Source organism: Ranitomeya variabilis, chromosome 8, assembly GCF_051348905.1.
Source record: "Ranitomeya variabilis isolate aRanVar5 chromosome 8, aRanVar5.hap1, whole genome shotgun sequence".
Lineage (NCBI taxonomy): Eukaryota > Metazoa > Chordata > Amphibia > Anura > Dendrobatidae > Ranitomeya > Ranitomeya variabilis.
In genome coordinates this window covers 14345335-14366506 of record NC_135239.1, presented here as the reverse complement: position 1 = coordinate 14366506, position 21172 = coordinate 14345335, and the positions used below count along the sequence as shown (strand labels likewise).

At 41.8% G+C, this 21172-nt stretch overlaps 1 long non-coding RNA gene across 1 annotated transcript in view; it reads right to left on the bottom strand.

The window, feature by feature from the left end:
- LOC143787400 (uncharacterized) overlaps window positions 1–20302 on the bottom strand; it is a 60769-nt gene extending 40467 nt beyond the window's left edge. Inside the window, exon 1 of the long non-coding RNA XR_013218352.1 lies at window positions 20231–20302. This is a non-coding gene — a long non-coding RNA (uncharacterized LOC143787400). The remainder of the gene's footprint in view (window positions 1–20230) is intronic.
- Window positions 20303–21172: the final 870 nt, after the last annotated feature.

The window sequence follows — 21172 nt, the reverse complement described above, 5'->3', positions numbered from 1 at the left end:
CTTTCTTTCGGTGCTGCAGCTGTGGGAAGCCCTTTCCTTCGGTGCTGCAGCTGTGGGAAGCCCTTTCCTTTGGTGCTGCACCTGTGGGAAGCCCTTTCCTTTGGTGCTGCAGCTGTGGGAAGCCCTTTCCTTCAGTGCTGCACCTGTGGGAAGCCCTTTCCTTTGGTGCTGCACCTGTGGGAAGCCCTTTCCTTCGGTGCTGCAGCTGTGGGAAGCCCTTTCCTTTGGTGCTGCACCTGTGAGAAGCCCTTTCTTTCAGTGCTGCACCTGTGGGAAGCCCTTTCCTTCAGTGCTGCAGCTGTGGGAAGCCCTTTCCTTCAGTGCTGCAGCTGTGGGAAGCCCTTTCTTTCGGTGCTGCAGCTGTGGGAAACCCTTTCCTTCGGTGCTGCAGCTGTGGGAAGCCCTTTCCTTTGGTGCTGCAGCTGTGGGAAGCCCTTTCCTTTGGTGCTGCAGCTGTGGGAAGCCCTTTCCTTCAGTGCTGCACCTGTGGGAAGCCCTTTCCTTTGGTGCTGCACCTGTGGGAAGCCCTTTCCATCGGTGCTGCAGCTGTGGGAAGCCCTTTCCTTTGGTGCTGCACCTGTGAGAAGCCCTTTCTTTCAGTGCTGCACCTGTGGGAAGCCCTTTACTTCAGTGCTGCACCTGTGGGAAGCCCTTTCCTTCGGTGCTGCAGCTGTGGGAAGTTCTTTCCTTCATCGTTGACCCTCTCCTTTTTTGTACAGATTGTTATTATGTGCCGTGTTACTGATTCTGTGGAGTTGCAGCCTACTCACAATCGCTCTTTCTACAAGCTTATTAGTTCATATACACTTACCAATTGTCACCCCTCTTATCTATCAGAGACAGCCTCCAGGAAAAAGTGCTGATACTGCTGTGATCACCAGTCTTTACTAACTAGCTTCCTTCTACATACACACAGACAGCTTATAATTCCCTGGGTAACCTGTTACAAGTGTTTTTAGCTTTATATTTCTTTAGTTCTCTCTTGATATTGATCGCTGTGTTCTTGTAGCTGACATCAGCAAGGAGGAAGTAAAGGGCTGCAATAATGTGAGTCTCTACACTGTTCTATGATGAAATAATAGTGCAGTCTACTAATGAATGAAATGCAACCAAAATGACTGGAGTCCTCTGAATACAGCTTATATATGCCCACACGACTATGGAGGTAATAACTGGCCTTATCGGTCATGCATAAAACCACACAGTGATTAGTGATTGACAGCAGAGGTCACATGGATAAGTACATGCTTAGCTTCCCCTTCCATTGAGACATTGAGTTATTTGACCTCCTTTTCATCATTCGGAGAATTTTTCCATGTCAACTCACTCAGGGGTTGTCGAGGATTAGAAAAACATGGCTTATTTATTCCATAAAAAGTGCCACACCTGTCTACAGTTTGGGTTCAGCACTGCAACTCTGCACCATTCCCTTCAATACAGCTTAGTTACTTGTTCACAGGACCAGCAAGCTCAGACGTCATCTAATTTTCATCACAGACAGGATTATAATAAGAAATACTGAGTCTATTATAAAGCTGAAAACAACTCGGGATCGTATCATTAACAATAAGTTACAGGACTTGCTCAGCTCCTCCTCCCTCTCTGCAGAGTGACTACTGCACAGCACACAGAGCATGCTCACTAAACCTTTAGAAGTCATTAGGTCTTCTGTACTTAGTTTTCTCATGTACATATCTGCTTTAAAGCTATTTCAACATTCCTGCCTCCATTATAAAATTAAAAAAATACATTTCAGAAAATTAGACCAAATGTGGAAAAACTCTGGTGCATATTTATTAAGGTAAATGCACAAAAATTCTGGTATAATTTGTGCAAAAAAAAAAAAAACTGTCTGTCATAACTTGCAGTAAAATGAGATATTATTGACCAGAATGAACCAATTTGATAAATTTGGAGAATTTTAAGATTGTGTAAAGACAATTTTAATAAATATGACCCAGTTTGTTTCCATTTTCAATCAGAAAAAAATTAGTTGATACATTCCCTTTAAATCATTCAGGATATGATTTTACAAAACTTGTTACATAACTGATTTATTTGCTTGAATCACTCGTTAATTTCTATTTGGAGGAAATATTTAAATGCCGAGTTAAGTTTTGTTCACAAAGTACTAATTATATATAACTTTTAGTTTAAATATATTTATCTAGAGAGCAAAAGACGAAGACTTAAGGGAAATATGCAGTAGCATGTCTAATTGGTCATGGTCAGAGTATTCGGAAATTAAATGTTTTCTTTATAAGAGCCCAGGGAATTTATGAAATAAGGTCATTTTATCCCCTGTGAATCGCTGCTTACATTGGAGCTAATACCAGAGTTTGTACCAAAGAGTGAACAAAGTTATCATAGCAAAAATAATTTGCAAAATGAATTATTTATTAGATTATGTGTCTCACTTTTTTGATTAATATTCCAAGTAATGTGTTTGTGTTGAGAGGTTTCACAGTTAGAATTTTAGTTTTGCATTTTCATTGATTTGTAACTTTTTATTTTTTTGCTGAAACAAGGTACAAATAATATCTTAATTTATTCTGTGAGCAGAAAATTCTGAAATGGAATTTGAAAAAGTATAAAAATATATATATTTTCTACGTTGCAGGCAATTAAATATGTTTTCTGAGTCTTTCTGTATTCCACTTTACTAAGTTTTGAGTTCTGGAGAGCTAGACATATTAAAATATTAATTTTCCGGTTTACTGAAAAGATTTCAGAGTCAAATGCCATTTATATTCTGAATGTGAGTATGAAAAAAGGAGGATCCGGCTTGTACTAATCTCCTTCTGTGTTTTTTTTTAATCCATTTATTTGAATTCTTTTAATTTGTTTCAGGTACTCACTGGTCATGAATCAGCTATGCAAAGTGCCTGATAGGAATATTGTATCGACATTTTTATTTATTCATTTATTTATTTTATTTATTATTTTTTTGAGAAATGTTAAGTACGGTAAATTATTCTAGTGCAACAGTTATCAAGGATCATAAAAAATTGACAAAGTCTGAAAAATTATTTTGAGTTAATATTTTACCTTTTTTTTTAAACATTATCTGCTTTATAATATTTCCATTAGGAATAAGTTAATTAATTTCGATTAATTCAAAATTAATTGGAATTTCTCAAAATTCATAGATTCAGGTGACTCTGAATTTTGGGCGATTGGCTTGTGCAAATCTAGCAAAATGGGTGGCATTTTGCTGGATTCTAAGGACTGGGATGGGGTTAAAAAAAATACAAAATTCTTCTCTTTACTTCTCATTGGTCCGCCACGTGCTTTCTGCAGCTGCAGGAAAACTATGAAGGAGAATTAAAAGGAGCGATCGGAGGACTGGACCGGCGGCGGCAGGATAGGTGTGAGAAGGTGAGTACAGTAGTATATTATCTTCGTTAACTCCTTCCTATCAGATTCTATTTCCATCAAATCTATTGATGCAAATCGAATCTCTCCCATGAATTGAGTAAATGTCCACAAATTTCAGGAGATTCACGAAACTCTAAAATCTACATTTTAATATAGATCAAAGGGTTGTCCAAAATGATGAAAATCTAGGTGCTTTCTTCCAAAAACAGCACCACCCCTGTATAAAGGTGATTCCTGGTATTGCAGCTTAGCTCTATGAAAGTAAGTGGGGCTGAGCTGCAGTATCACACTCAATCATAGACAACTTTTTTTACCTTCTTCAATAATAATGTTAACTCTAGAAAAGACATTTTTTTTCTTTAAACCCTTAAGGATGAAGCAATTTTAGTTTTTTCGTAACTTCGTTTTTTCCTCTCCTTATTCCAAGAGCTATAACTTTTTTACTTTTCCATCAGCATAACCGAATGAGGGTCTGATTTTTGCAGGGCGAGTTGTCCTTTTGAATGCCATCATCTATTTCATCGTGTGATGTACTGGAAAGCAGGAAACAAAATTTCCAAGTGTGGCACAATAGCAAAAACAGTGCAATTCCAAGATTATTTTGTGCGTTTTTTTATTTACAGCATTTATTTTATGATAAAAATAACCAGCAATATGATTCTCCAGGTCAGTTCGATAACGAAGATGCCAAACATACATAGTTTTTGTTTTATTTAACTGGTGAACAAAAATTTCAGGAGTTTGTTAAAAAAATAAATAAAAATTGCTTGTGAGGCCTTTTTTCAAGACCCTTAACCCCTTCACCCCCAAGGGTGGTTTGCACGTTAATGACCGGGCCAATTTTTACAATTCTGACCACTGTCCCTTTATGAGGCTATAACTCTGGAACGCTTTGACGGATCTTGGCGATTCTGACTTTGTTTTCTCGTGACATATTGTACTTCATGTTAAAGGTAAAATTTATTCGATATAACTTGCGTTTATTTGTGAAAAAAATGGAAATTTGGCGAAAATTTTGAAAATTTTGCAATTTTCCAACTTTGAATTTTTGTGCCCTTAAATCACAGACATATGTCACGCAAAATACTTAATAAGTAACATTTCCCACATGTCTACTTTACATCAGTACAATTTTGGAACCAAAATTTTTTTTTGTGACGGAGTTATAAGGGTTAAAAGTTGACCAGCAATTTCTCATTTTTACAACACCATTTTTTTTTAGGGACCACATCTCATTTGAAGTCATTTTGAGGGGTCTATATGATAGAAAATACTCAAGTGTGACACCATTCTAAAAACTGCACCCCTCAAGGTGCTCAAAACCACATTCAAGAAGTTTATTAACCCTTCAGGTGTTTCACAGGAATTTTTGGAATGTTTAAATAAAAATGAACATTTAACTTTTTTTCACACAAAATTTATTTCAGCTCCAATTTGTTTTATTTTACCAAGGGTAACAGGAGAAAATGGACCCCCAAAGTTGTTGTACAATTTGTCCTGAGTACGATGATACCCCATATGTGGGTGTAAACCATTGTTTAGGCGCATGGCAGAGCTTGGAAGGGAAGGAGCGCCATTTGACTTTTCAATGCAAAATTGACTGGAATTGAGATGGGACGCCATGTTGCGTTTGGAGAGCCCCTGATGTGCCTAAACATTGAAACTCCCTACAAGTGACACCATTTTGGAAAGTAGACCCCCTAAGGAACTTATCTAGATGTGTGGTGAGCACTTTGACCCACCAAGTGCTTCACAGAAGTTTATAATGCAGAGCCGTAAAAATAAAAAATCATATTTTTTCACAAAAATGATCTTTTCGCCCCCAATTTTTTATTTTCCCAAGGGTAAGAGAAGAAATTGGACCCCAAAAAATGTTGTGCAATTTGTCCTGAGTACGCTGATACCCCATATGTGGGTGTAAACCATTGTTTGGGCGCATGGCAGAGCTTGGAAGGGAAGGAGCGCCATTTGACTTTTCAATGCAAAATTGACTGGAATTGAGATGGGACGCCATGTTGCGTTTGGAGAGCCCCTGATGTGCCTAAACATTGAAACTCCCTACAAGTGACACCATTTTGGAAAGTAGACCCCCTAAGGAACTTATCTAGATGTGTGGTGAGCACTTTGACCCACCAAGTGCTTCACAGAAGTTTATAATGCAGAGCCGTAAAAATAAAAAATCATATTTTTTTCACAAAAATGATCTTTTCGCCCCCAATTTTTTATTTTCCCAAGGGTAAGAGAAGAAATTGGACCCCAAAAAATGTTGTGCAATTTGTCCTGAGTACGCTGATACCCCATATGTGGGTGTAAACCATTGTTTGGGCGCATGGCAGAGCTTGGAAGGGAAGGAGCGCCATTTGACTTTTCAATGCAAAATTGACTGGAATTGAGATGGGACGCCATGTTGCGTTTGGAGAGCCCCTGATGTGCCTAAACATTGAAACTCCCTACAAGTGACACCATTTTGGAAAGTAGACCCCCTAAGGAACTTATCTAGATGTGCTTTGAGAGCTTTGAACCCCCAAGTGTTTCACTACAGATTATAACGCAGAGCCGTGAAAATAATTTTTTTTTTTTTCTCAAAAATGATTTTTTAGCCCCCAGCTTTGTATTTTTACAAGGGTAACAGAATAAATTGGACCCCAAAATTTGTTTTCCAATTTGTCCTGAGTACGCTGATACCCCATATGTGGGGGGGGAACCACTGTTTGGGCGCATGACAGAGCTCGGAAGGGAAGGAGCGCCATTTGGAATGCAGACTTAAATGGATTGGTCAGCAGCCGTCACGTTGCATTTGCAGAGCCCCTGATGTACCCAAACAGTACAAACCCCCCACAAGTGACCCCATATTGGAAACTAGACCTCCCAAGGAACTTATCTAGATGTGTTTTGAGAACTTTGAACCCTCAAGTGTTTCACTAAAGTTTATAGCGCAAAGCCGTGAAAATAAAAATTCTTTTTTTTATTTCACAAAAATGATTTTTTAGCCCCCAGTTTTGTATTTTCACAAGGGTAACAGGATAAATTAGACCCCAAAAGTTGTTGTCCAATTTGTCCTGAGTACGCTGATACCCCATATGTCGGGGGGAACCACTGTTTGGGCGCATGACAGAGCTCGGAAGGGAAGGAGCGCCATTTGGAATGCAGCCTTAAATGGATTGGTCTGCAGGCGTCACGTTGCATTTGCAGAGCCCCTGATGTACCCAAACAGTACAAACCCCCCACAAGTGACCCCATATTGGAAACTAGACCTCCCAAGGAACTTATCTAGATGTGTTGTGAGAACTTTGAACCCCCAAGTGTTTCACTACAGTTTATAATGCAGAGCCGTGAAAATAAAACATCTTTTTTTTCCCACAAAAATGATTTTTAGCCCCCCAAATTTTTATTTTCCTAAGGATAACAAGAGAACTTGGACCCCAGAAGTTGTTGTTCAATTTGTCCCGAGTACGCTGATAACACATATGTTGGGGTAAACCCCTTTTTGGGCGCACGGGAGAGCTCGGAAGGGAAGGAGCACTGTTTTACTTTTTCAACGCAGAATTGGCTGGAATTGAGATTGGACGCCATGTCGCGCTTGGAGAGCCCCTGATGTGCCTGGACAGTGGAAACCCCCCAATTCTACCTGAAACCCTAACCCAAACACACCCCTAACCCTAATCCCAACGGTAACCCTAACCACACCCCTAGCCCTGACACACCCATAATTCTAATCCCAACCCTAATCCAAACGTAAATGTAATCCAAACCCTAACCCTAACTTTAGCCCCAACCCTAACTTTAGCCCCAACCCTAACTTTACCTCCAACCCTAGCCCTAACCCTAACCCTACCCCTAACCCTAACCCTAAACGTGACTGAAATACGTGGCACTGAAATACGTGGCACTGAAATACGTGGCACTGAAATACGTGGCACTGAAATACGTGGCACTGAAATACGTGGCACTGAAATACGTGATACGTGGCACTTAAATACGTGGCACTGAAACACGTGGCACTGAAATACGTGGCACTGAAATACGTGGCACTGAAATACGTGGCACTGAAATACGTGATACGTGGCACTTAAATACGTGGCACTGAAATACGTGGCACTGAAATACGTGGCACTGAAATACGTGGCACTGAAATACGTGGCACTTAAATACGTGGCACTGAAATACGTGGCACTGAAATACGTGGCACTGAAATACGTGGCACTGAAATAAGTGGCACTGAAATATGTGATATGTGGCACTTAAATATGTGGCACTGAAATACGTGGCACTGAAATACGTGGCACTGAAATACGTGGCACTGAAATACGTGGCACTGAAATACGTGGCACTGAAATACGTGATACGTGGCACTTAAATACGTGGCACTGAAACACGTGGCACTGAAATACGTGGCACTGAAATACGTGGCACTGAAATACGTGGCACTGAAATACGTGCAACTGAAATACGTGGTACTAAAATATGTGGCACTGAAATACGTGATACGTGGCACTGAAATACGTGGCACTGAAACACGTGGCACTGAAATACGTGATACGTGGCACTGAAATACATGGCACTGAAATACGTGGCACTGAAATACGTGGCACTGAAATACGTGGCACTATGACTGTCAGAAAATGTTCATTAAACGGTTAGGGGTGAGGTTAGGGGTAGAGTTAGGGTTAGGGTTTGGATCTCTATCACCTTGATGGTGGTGGGTGGCTTTTCAGTGTGTTTTCTGTTTTTTTCGATAAAAATGCATGCGTTTTTAACGCAAACAAACGCATGTGCTTAAAAACGCAAGAAAATACTGCAGGTTGTATTTCTGAAAATGAACGCATGCAGAAAAAAACCGCATGCGTTTGAAAACGCGACCAAACGCGTACAAAAAAACCGCATGCGTTTTCAATGTTAAATATAGGGAAAAAACGCATGCGTTTTTTTGTGCAAAAAACGCTGCAGACAAAAACGCAAGTGTGAAACCAGCGACGCTTTTTATAGCAAAAAAGTTTTTGCGTCTCCACATTTTGAGACCTATAATTTTTCCACATTTGCTCCACAGAGTCATGTGAGGTCTTGTTTTTTGCGGGACGAGTTGACGTTTTTATTGGTAAAATTTTCGGACACGTGACCGTTTTTGATCGCTTTTTATTCCGATTTTTGTGAGGCAGAATGACCAAAAACCTGCTATTCATGAATTTCTTTTGGGAGAGGCGTTTATACCGTTCCGGGTTTGGTAAAATTGATAAAGCAGTTTTATTCGTCGGGTCAGTACGATTACAGCGATACCTCATTTATATCATTTTTTTATGTTTTGGCGCTTTTATACGATAAAAACTATTTTATAGAAAAAATAATTATTTTGGTATCGCTTTATTCTCAGGACTATAACTTTTTTATTTTTTTGCTGATGATGCTGTATGGCGGCTTGTTTTTTGCGGGACAAGATGACGTTTTCAGCGGTACCATGGATATTTATATCAGTCTTTTTGATCGCGTGTTATTCCACTTTTTGTTCGGCGGTATGGTAATAAAGCGTTGTTTTTTGCCTCGTTTTTTTTTTTTTTTTCTTACGGTGTTTACTGAAGGGGTTAACTAGTGTGGCAGTTTTATAGGTTGGGTCGTTACGGACGTGGCGATACTAAATATGTGTACTTTTATTGTTTTTTTTTTTAATTTAGATAAAGAAATGTATTTATGGGAATAATATTTTTTTTTTTTTCATTATTTTGGAATATTTTTTTTAATTTTTTTTTACACATTTGGAAATTTTTTTTTTTACTTTTTTACTTTGCCCCAGGGGGGGACAATACAGATCGGTGATCTGCCAGTTTGCATAGCACTCTGACAGATCACCGATCTGCGAGAAGTGCAGGCTGCTTCACAGTGCCTGCTCTGAGCAGGCGTCTGTGAAGCCACCTCCCTCCCTGCAGGACCCGGATCCGCGGCCATCTTGGATCCGGGTCTGGAGCAGGCAGGGAGGGAGGTAAGACCCTCGCAGCAACGCGATCACACGCGTTGCTGCGGGGGGCTCAGGGAAGCCCGCAGGGAGCCCTCTCCCTGCGCGATGCTTCCCTGCATCGCCGGCACATCGCGATCATGTTTGATCGCGGTGTGCCGGGGGTTAATGTGCCGGGGGCGGTCCGTGACCGCTCCTGGCACATAGTGCCGGATGTCAGCTGCGATATGCAGCCGACACCCGGCCGCGATCGGCCGCGCTCCCCCCGTGAGCGCGGCCGATCGGCTATGACGTACTATCCCGTCGGCGGTCATACGGGCCCACCCCACCTCGACGGGATAGTACGTCAAATGTCGGGAAGGGGTTAATGTTTCCAATTTTCGGGATATTATTATTATTATTATTATTATTTATTGTTATAGCGCCATTTATTCCATGGCGCTTTACATATGAGGAGGGGTATACATAGTAAAAACAAGTACAATAATCTTAAACAATACAAGTCATAACTGATACAGGAGGAGAGAGGACCCTGCCCGCGAGGCCTCACAATCTACAAGGGATGGGTGAGAATACAGTAGGTGAGGATAGAGCTGGTCGAGCAGCGGTTTGGTTGATCGGTGGTTACTGCAGGTTGTAGGCTTGTCGGAAGAGGTAGGTCTTCAGGCTCTTTTTGAAGGTTTTGATGGTGGTAGGCGATAGTCTGATGTGTTGTGGTAGAGGGTTCCAGAGTAGGGGTGATATGCGAGAGAAATCTTGTATTGTGGGAAGAGGAGATAAGAGGGGAGTAGAGAAGGAGATCTTGTGAGGATCGGAGGTTGCGTGTAGGTAAGTACCGGGAGATGAGGTCACAGATGTATGGAGGAGACAGGTTGTGGATGGCTTTGTACGTCATGGTTAGGGTTTTGTACTGGAGTCTCTGGGTAATGGGGAGCCAGTGAAGGGATTGACAGAAGGGAGAGGCTGGAGAATAGCGGGGGGACAGGTGGATTAGTCGGGCAGCAGAGTTTAGAATAGATTGGAGGGGTGCGAGAGCATTCGAGGGGAGGCCACAGAGCAGGAGGTTGCAGTAGTCAAGGCGAGAGATGATGAGGGCATGGACTAGGGTTTTTGCAGATTCTTGGTTGAGGAATGAACGGATTCGTGAAATATTTTTGAGTTGAAGTCGGCAGGACGTGGAAAGGGCTTGGATATGTGGTTTGAAGGAGAGATCAGCGTCAAGGATTACGCCGAGGCAGCGAGCTTGTGGGACTGGGGAGAGTGGGCAGCCGTTTACTGTAATGGATAGGTTCGTTGGGGGGGTCGCGTGAGATGGGGGAAAGATGATGAATTCTGTTTTGTCCATGTTAAGTTTCAGAAATCTAGCGGAGAAGAAGGATGAAATAGTGGACAGACATTGAGGGATTCTGGTTAGTAGGGAGGTGATATCTGGTCCAGAGATGTAGATCTGGGATATGGGACTGTATGAGGGCTTATTTTTTGCACCCCGAACCAATGTTTTTGTCGATATGATTTTGGGATAGATGTGATGTTTTTATTTCCTGTTCTAAGCTTTTAAAGTTTGTTATAGTGGGTGAAAAACTGTAATTTTGGAGTTTTTACTTTTTTTCTCGTTATGCCGTTGGACTTTTATTGATGCAGCGATATTAAATCTTTGTATTTTTTTCCTATTTCTAAATTTTCAATGGGGAAAAGGAGAGCTTTTTAATTTTTTCATACTTTTTATACCATTTTTTATCTTTTCACCGTATTTATTAGTCCCCTTAGGCGACTTGGACCTGGAATTGTCTGATTGCTTCTACTATTTACACCAATGCCACAGTATTGCTGTGTATAGCAAACAGCACAGTCTCCTATGAAGGCCGGCTTTAAGAAGAGTGTTGTCATGACAGGCCTCTGGGGTCTTCAGCAGACCCTTGGCCATCATGGCTATCAATCACCACCCTGCGATCATGTCACTGGTGCGCTGATGGGTGCATATAATGGTGCCCCCTTCTTTGAGGCACACTGTAAATGCTACTGTCACCAATTGACAGCGGCATTTGACAGATTAAGACCCACAGACGGAGCTAGAGGCAGATGTTGGGAGGAATATAGGAGGAATAGAACTAAGCAACAGCACGTATGAAAAAGACTAATGGATCACAGACTGCACATGAGTCAACAGTGTGATGCAGCAGCAAAAAAAGCAAACACAGTTCTAGGATTTATTAAGAGAAGCATAGAGTCTAGATCACGTGAATTCATTATTCCCCTCTACACCTCCTTGGTCAGGCCTCATCTGGAATACTGTGTCCAGTTCTGGGCACCACATTTTAATAAGCCATTGAAAAACTGGAGCAAGTACAGATAAGGGCTACCAGGATGGTGACCGGACTGCAAAGTATGTCATACAAGGAACGGTTAAAGGATCTAGAAATGTTTAGCTTGCAAAAAATAATTTTGTAGACTTTTTTTTGGAAAGGACCTGCTCGAAAAAGCTTCTCATCTTGATCTGCACATACCATGAAAGCTTGTGTTACTTTGTGCAGAGACATGTAATCCAAAAATCATTTATTGTATGTGATTATATAGGAAATGAAAGAATCGGATGCAAGTAGGGAGAATATCTGCAGGTAAATACAGAAACCTCATGGAATTTGGCTCTGAAGGAGTTAAGAATATTTACTCATGTGGTAAACTTCCATTTAATTCAATAGTCTTTTCTTTCCTTTCTATTATTGGTAATTATATGGCATATTATGTTATAATAAGCAGAATTAGATGCTGATGACATTAGTGGAGGAACAAGACCTTTACCGAAAAAGTGGTGGAATCATCTTTACAAGTCGCTTTCTGTAACATATAATGAAAAAAAGGTTCTTTGGATGTGGGAATAAAACGGTAATAAGGTTAGTAATAGATATAAAGTATAATGATGATATCGGTGCAATGAGGAGGCCGGGGACGATGTGCACAGGCTTCTAGCACGCACAATATTGTGATTCTCGGAGGATTACTCATGTAGCAGGGATGTAGTTATATCACATTTGCTGTCTGGTCGCCATGGAAACTGTTTGAAATACATTGTAGCAAGTGGGACTGTAACTTGCACATGGCGTTATTGCCGCTGGTACCTTCAGGGTCGGTTCGCAGGGTTATGTGGGCCATTGGGCATCCAAGTGGTCTCACTTTGCTTTTGATTTTTCCTCCTCTCCTCCCACAAGCTATAACTTTTATATTATTTGGTTGATGGATATTTTCAGGACTCAGGCGCCGCTCTAAATTTAATGGACTTAGAATTTGCCAGACATTGTGGTTTCCCCTTGCAGCCTTTGCAGAGTCCTATTCCTTTGAGGGGCATTGATGCTACACCGTTGGCTAAAAATAAACCTCAGTTTTGGACACAGCTGACCATGTGCATGACGCCAGCCCATCAGGAAGATTGTCGTTTTCTGGTGTTGCATAATTTGCATGATGCTATTGTGCTGGGTTTCCCATGGTTACAGGTGCATAATCCTGTATTAGATTGGAAATCTATGTCTGTGACTAGTTGGGGTTGTCAGGGGGTTCATGGTGACGTTCCTGTGATGTCAATTGCCTCCTCCCCCTCTTCTGAAATTCCTGAGTTTTTGTCAGATTTCCAGGATGTATTCGATGAGCCCAAGTCCAGTTCCCTTCCACCGCATAGGGACTGTGATTGTGCTATTGACTTGATTCCAGGCTGTAAGTTCCCTAAAGGCCGACTTTTCAACCTGTCTGTGCCAGAACATACCGACATGCGGAGCTATGTGAAGGAGTCCTTGGAGAAGGGGTATATTCGGCCATCTTCTTCACCATTGGGAGCAGGTTTTTTCTTTGTTGCCAAAAAAGATGGCTCCTTGAAACCCTGTATTGATTATCGCCTCTTGAATAAGATCACGGTCAAATTTTAATACCCTTTGCCTTTGCTTTCTGATCTGTTTGCTAGGATTAAGGGGGCTAGTTGGTTTACTAAGATTGACCTTCGAGGGGCATATAATCTGGTTCGTATTAAGCAGGGGGACGAATGGAAAACTGCGTTTAATACGCCCGAAGGCCATTTTGAATACCTTGTGATGCAATTCGGACTCGCTAATGCTCCATCTGTGTTTCAGTCCTTCATGCATGATATATTTCGGAATTATCTTGATAAATTCATGATTGTATATTTGGATGATATTTTGATTTTTTCAGATGATTGGGAGCCTCATGTGAAACAAGTCAGGATGGTATTTCAGATCCTTCGTGATAATGCCTTGTTTGTGAAGGGGTCTAAGTGCCTCTTTGGAGTACAGAAGATTTCTTTCTTGGGCTTCATTTTTTCTCCCTCATCTATAGAAATGGATCTGGTTAAGGTTCAGGCCATTCAGGATTGGATCCAGCCCACATCCGTGAAGAGCCTTCAGAAATTTTTGGGCTTTGCTAATTTTTATCGCCGTTTCATTGCCAACTTCTCCAGTGTGGTTAAACCCCTGACTGATTTGACAAAGAAAGGCGCTGATGTTACTAATTGGTCCTCTGCGGCTGTTTCTGCCTTTCAGGAGCTTAAACGCAGATTTACTTCTGCCCCTGTGTTGCGTCAGCCGGATGTTTCTCTCCCTTTTCAGGTTGAGGTTGACGCTTCTGAGATTGGGGCAGGGGCCATTTTGTCTCAGAGGAATTCTGATGGTTCCTTGATGAAACCGTGTGCTTTCTTTTCTCGAAAGTTTTCGCCTGCGGAACGCAATTATGATGTCAGCAATCGTGAGTTGTTGGCTATGAAGTGGGCATTTGAGGAGTGGCGACATTGGCTTGAGGGGGCCAAGCACCGTATTGTGGTCTTGACCGATCATAAGAATCTGATTTATCTCGAGTCTGCCAAACGGCTGAATCCTAGACAGGCCCGATGGTCCCTGTTTTTCTCCCGTTTTGATTTTGTGGTCTCGTATCTTCCGGGTTCTAAGAATGTTAAGGCTGATGCCCTTTCTAGGAGCTTTTTGCCTGATTCTCCTGGGGTCCTTGAGCCGGTCGGTATTCTGAAGGAAGGGGTGATTCTTTCTGCCATCTCCCCTGATTTACGACGGGTTCTTCAGAAATTTCAGGCTGATAAACCTGACCGCTGTCCAGTGGGGAAATTGTTTCTTCCTGACAGATGGACTAGTAAAGTGATTTCGGAGGTTCATTGTTCGGTGTTGGCCGGTCATCCTGGGATTTTTGGTACCAGAGATTTGGTTGGTAGGTCCTTTTGGTGGCCTTCTTTGTCACGGGATGTGCGTTCTTTTGTGCAGTCCTGTGGGACTTGTGTGCGGGCCAAACCTTGCTGTTCCCGCGCTAGTGGGTTGCTTTTGCCTTTGCCGGTCCCTGAGAGGCCTTGGACGCATATTTCTATGGATTTTATTTCGGATCTTCCGGTTTCCCAGAGGATGTCAGTTATCTGGGTAGTTTGTGACCGGTTTTCTAAGATGGTTCATTTGGTACCTTTGCCTAAGTTGCCTTCCTCTTCTGATTTGGTTCCGTTGTTTTTTCAGCATGTGGTTCATTTGCATGGCATTCCAGAGAACATTGTGTCCGATAGAGGTTCCCAGTTTGTTTCTAGGTTTTGGCGGGCCTTTTGTGCTAGGCTGGGCATTGATTTGTCTTTTTCTTCCGCATTTCATCCTCAGACAAATGGCCAAACCGAGCAAACTAATCAGACTTTGGAAACTTATTTGAGATGCTTTGTGTCTGCTGATCAGGATGATTGGGTGGCTTTCTTGCCATTGGCCGAGTTTGCCCTTAATAATCGGGCTAGTTCTGCTACCTTGGTTTCACCCTTCTTTTGTAACTCTGGTTTTCATCCTCGTTTATCTTCAGGGCAGGTTGAGCCTTCTGATTGTCCTGGGGTGGACTCTGTGGTTGACAGGTTGCAGCAAATTTGGTCTCATGTTGTTGACAATTTGGTGTTGTCTCAGGAGGGGGCTCAGCGTTTTGCTAACCGTCGTCGGTGTGTTGGTTCCCGGCTTCGGGTTGGGGATTTGGTCTGGTTGTCTTCCTGTCATGTCCTTATGAAGGTTTCTTCCCCTAAGTTTAAGCCTCAGTTTATTGGCCCTTATAGGATTTCTGAGATTATCAATCCAGTGTCTTTTCGTTTGGCCCTTCCAGCCTCTTTTTCCATCCATAATGTTTTTCATAGATCTTTGTTGCGGAAATATGTGGTGCCCGTTGGTCCCTCTGTTGATCCTCCTGCCCCGGTGTTGATTGATGGGGAGTTGGAGTATGTGGTTGAGAAGATTTTGGATTCTCGTTTTTCGAGGCGGAGGCTTCAGTATCTTGTCAAATGGAAGGGTTATGGCCAGGAGGATAATTCTTGGGTTGTTGCCTCCGATGTCCATGCTGATGATTTGGTTCGTGCCTTTCATTTGGCTCATCCGGATCGGCCTGGGGGCTCTGGTGAGAGTTCGGTGACCCCTCCTCAAGGGGGGGGTACTGTTGTCAATTCTGCTCTTGAGCTCCCTCCGGTGGTTGTAAGTGGTAGCGCTGCTGTCTCTGAATCACAGCATTTATCAGGTGTTTTCACCTTTTGCAATTTGGATGGGGCTATTTAGTCTTGCTTCCCCCTTTAGTCAGTGCCAGTTGTCCATTGTTCCTGGAGGATTCACATCCCTGCCTGGTTCCTTCTGCTTTGCAGTTCTTTTCATCAACGATAAGTTCTGGCCTTGATTTGCTGTCCACATGTTGTGGTCTTATTGCTCAGTTGCTTTCTATGTTTTGTCTTGTCCAGCTTGGTCTGTATTAGGATTTTTTTAGCCAAGCTGGTATCTCTGGAGATGCAGATATACCCTCCATATCTTTAGTTAGCTGTGGAGTTTTTGTATTGTCTGTGGTGGATATTTTCTAGTTTTTAATACTGACCGCATAGTACTCTGTCCTGTCCTTCCTATTTAGCTAGAAGTGGCCTCCTTTGCTAAATTCTCATTTCAGTCTGTGTATGTTTTTTCCCTCTCCTCTCACAGTCAATATTTGTGGGGGGCTGCCTGTTCTTTGGGGATTTTCTCTGAGGCAAGATAGTTTTCCCTTTTCTATCTCTAGGGGTAATTAGTCCTCCGGCTGTGTCGAGATGTCTAGGGAGCGCTAGGTACATTCCACGGCTACTTCTAGTTGCGGTGTTAGGTTCAGGGTCTGTGGTCAGTATAGGTACCACCTTCTCCTGAGTACGTCCCATGCTGCTCTTAGGCCACCAGATCATAACAGGGTTACACATAACAATAGATGATACTTTTTAATAAGGGAAGGGGCTATACATAACAATAGATGATACTATTTAATAAGGGATGAGGCTATACATAACAAGAGGGGATGATATGGAAGAAGGGAAATTTTTGTCCCTTATGTACAGTGCTGATCATAACAAGAGAAAACCCTATATACTAAGGGACGGCACTTTACAGGGGGTGGTTAACTGTGGACGTCTCTCTCTTCTGATTTAGTGTTGGAGAGTAATTTGAGGGTATCTGCACATGCTGCGGATTTTGCTGCGGATCCACAGCGGATTGGCCGCTGCAGATTCGCAGCAGTTTTCCATGCGTTTACAGTACCACGTAAACCTATGGAAAACAAAATCCGCAGTGCACATGCTGCGGAAAAAACGTGCGGAAACGCTGCGTTGTTTATTCCGCAGCATGTCAATTCTTTGTGTGGATTCCGCAGCGAAATACACATGCTCCATAATAGGGATCCGCAGGTGTAAAACCGCAGGTGGAATCAGCACAAAAAACACAAAAAAAGCGGTAAATCCGCGGTAATTCTGCAGTAAATCTGGAAAAATCTGCAGAGTAATCCGCTGCGTGTGCACATAACCTTATGTTGTCAGTAAGGTATTGATCCTCTTCTCCCATTATTGGACACTTTTTAACTTATTGGCCAATAAGGCAGAACACAACCTCCAAAACTGCCCATATAACGCTCTATACTTTCGGCAAGGCTTTCACCTCCCCTCTATTAATGAAGAGTGCTTCATGTAAGTACAAGCCTTTTTCATATTTTATAATCTGCTTAGACATTCATCGTCAATGAAAGAGAAGATTACTCATCTCACGTCACGAAGGCTCTCGTCTATTCAATGCTGTAACTTTGTTCTTTGCCACTCCAAAACCAGAGCCGATTTTCCAAATTGAAGCTAAATTAATCTCTTTTGGGCCAAGTGAAGTCAATGTAGCTATAATCAAGGTATGAGCAATGATCACGCTGTGCCAAAAGGAAGCGTAAAAGAAGGCAAAAATAGAAGAAAAAAGTTAACTGACCAGAAGATGAAAAAGATGGTAAAATTTGATGTGCTCGGGAAATCAGAATAATAGACTCAAGATACCTACGGGGTCATTGAGAGTGGAGAACAAAGGTTGTTGAAGTCCTACAAAGAGAAGCTCAGAAGGAATCCATTTTTATCTTGGCTCACCCCATGGCTGCTAAGACTAAAGTGTACATCCCTTACCTGTTCTACGAGACTCGGTCTCCATAGTGTCACCGTGGGATTGTAATCACTTACTTCTAAGAGCGTACTTCATGCTATAAGCACATAAAGGGCACTCATTCAGAAGAAGCCATTTCCCCACCCTGGGAGGAGTGCGAAGCAGGTATCTACAAGTTCCTCACCTTTCAGAGAAAAAAGAGAGCGATGAATATTCTTGAATACTTTGACCTTTGCTACACTTCCGTTCGAGGTCTTGGAATCCCATTTTAGTCTATTTTTTCTTCTATCAAAAATGAGAAAAGCGCATGGCGAGATGAAGAAAAGCCTGAAGTCGGTATGGTGCTGGAAGGTAGTTAAATCTGGCTTTTAGAGTGTCAGAACAGATGGAGAATAATTGAAGAGGTGTATGGAGGATGAGACGGACCAGGCTCGGCTTTGTTTTGTCTGTGCAGATGTCAGGAGAAAAATAAAATGCATTTTATCTCCGTTTTCGGCATTAGGTTATTATTGTTGGGTTTCACCAAAGACTTCTTTGTTATATAAATGTTCAGATGGCATAAAATGGAAACAATGATCATAGTATGATTCAAGAAAAACTCAAAGGACTGAACATTTGCAGTTCAAAGTTATCGTCTTGTGTCAACTGTGTTTCCCAGCTAATAAACCAATTCCACTTAATGTTTTCCTTAAACTTAACCTTTTTGATATTTGTCTTGGTTGAATACTCCATTTTTGTTTTAGCTTATAGGAATTGCTGGGATTTTAAGATGATTCCAAAAATTTGAGTCTCTGGCTATTTTGCTAGATTCTTTTTCAGGGTTAAAAAGAGGGTAAAAAATAAAAAATTTACTTCCTTTGTCCCTCATCCTTACAGTTGCTCCACCATCGGTCCTCCTTTTGCTCTGTTTCATTTTTCAGTGCTGACTCTTGGGTCTTCAGCATGTCCCCTTACAAGACCTCACCCTTGTCGTTAGAGTCAATGATGTACGTTGCCATCCAGTCACATTATTGTTCTTTGGGGTCTGGAGAGACCTTAGAGCAAAATTAATGTCCTTTAATGGCAGTCGAGACACTTTCAATTCTCATCAAGTAAATTCAAATTGAATTAAATTTCCAGATCGAATTCGAGCAAATCTCGCAAACTCGAACTTCAGAAGATTCGCTCATGTCTAGTGATGACCAATCCTTCAGACACCCGGTGATCACTAAAACGAGACCCCCTGTTTCTTTTAATGCACAACTGTGTCATTAAATAGACAGTAGAGATGAGCGATTCAGTTCGAGGATAATTGAATTTACCCAAAATGTAAATTTGTGTTCTCCTGAATCCTAATTTTATGTGAGTAGCTTTGTGCGAATTGTGATTTATTAAAATCACTTTATGTCTAACGCCCTGCCCTCACTGACGTTTTTTGTGCCAAACTCCTCAAAATGGCACATGCGGTTCATAAATTTGGGCAAAATCAAACATGATTTTTATTTTTGTTCTTGACAAAGTTTTTGCAACTTTTTTTTGTACCAAAAGTTTCAAATCCTTTCATAGAAGTCGCAAAAATTTAACAAATTAAAAACTTACTCCAGGGAGGGAACTGGCATGAGATGCTCCCAAAAAATGCAACATTTGGTATAAGTCAAATTTCATGAATCGGTCTATGCAAATTACATCTTCAGAGAGGAAGAGGACTTGAACTCTAGTGCCACCAACTACAAGTAACAATCTTAAAAGTAAATGGTAATCCTTTAACAAGACTTTCCATATGACTTGGGATAAAAGCCGTACCAAAAACTTAGTTTGCAGACACATGTTTCGAGGTGTTGCTCCTCATTAGTGCAGAGCAAGAGATCTGATGTGGCTGTATGAGAGGCCTCTGATGGGGATGTCAGGGATGTTTATCTTTGTGTAGAGTGATATGCCTGGCATGCCAGTACCAGATCTCATGCTTTGCACTGATGAGGCGCAACACCTGCAAATTGAGATTCTGGTTTGGCTTTCATTAGTTATATGGCCAGGCTCCTTAATGGGTCGATATTGACTTTTAGGATTGCTACTTCAAATAGGTGGTACTAGAGTTCAAGTTCTCTTCCTCTCTGAAGAGGCAATTTGCATATTTTATTTCCCAGAGGAGCATGCATGGCCAATAAGTCTTATTACACTGACATATCAGGCATGTCACTTCCCACAAGGAGACACATTAGCCCTTAGATGAATCGGTCTAAAAACTTCTGTGTAAGCAAAGTTGTCATTGAAAAATAAAGACTTTAAAAAAAAAGTCAACTTAAAAATGGTGGAAAACGTATAGGGAATAAGGAGGAAATAGAAAATGCGACTAAAAGGAGGAAATTTCTGTAGAAAAATGGCAATGATGAATTGGAACCGTGGTCTTTGTCTACAAATCTTGAAAGAAGCTAAACCGTTTCATGGCAAGAGGTCAGTGTCTACCCTTATCTGATCCTGCTCTCGCTCCTTCTTCTCTCTTACTCACCTGAAATAGCGGATAGCTAAGCCGGTCATGCACAACATGGAGTGTTCCCGTCTATCTCGCTGTGTAGAGAAGTGAAGGAACGGAACAGTGTGAATCCTGTAAGTGACACAAGTCCACAAAGAAATGGCTTATTGCTGCAGAATGTAACACATCTGCGGGAACATGCCGAGTTCATCAGTTTACTAGAGAACATTGTTGCTTTTCTACAGACCATGAACCTATAACATCTTGTACTGAACACCGATAAACCTTGACCTGGAAAAATCTGCTTGAGGTGCTGGAGGAACAACCTGTAACACACAGAACAATGAAACGTTGCCTTTCATGCTGTTATTGTAAATATTCTTTAACTACTTAAATAGTAAGAAACTAAAAAATGATAGTGTTGGCCCCCTTAAAAATAGTCTGGGGGAAATGGTGGATGAGGATGAGGAAAAAGCCAATATGCTAAATGACTTTTTTTCATCAGTATTTACAAAAGAAAATCCCATGGGGACAATATGATCAGTGATAAAAATTCCCCATTAAGTGTCACCTGCTTAACCCAGCAGGAAGTACGGCGGCATCTAAAAATCACTAAAATTGACAAATCTCCGGGCCCGGATGGGATACACCCCCGAGTACTGCAGGAACTAAGTACGGTCATTGATAGACCATTATTATTAATCTTTAAAGAGTCCATAATAACAGGGTCTGTACCACAGGACTGGCGTATAGCAAATGTGGTGCCAATATTCAAGAAGGGGACAAAAACTGAACTCGGAAATTATAGGCCAGTAAGCTTAGCCTCTACTGTGGGTAAAATCCTGGAGGGCGTTCTAAGGGATGCTATACTGGAGTATCTGAAGAGGAATAACCTTATGACCCAGTATCAGCACGGGTTTACTAGGGACCGCTCCTGTCAGACTAATTTGATCAGCTTCTATGAAGAGGTAAGTTCCG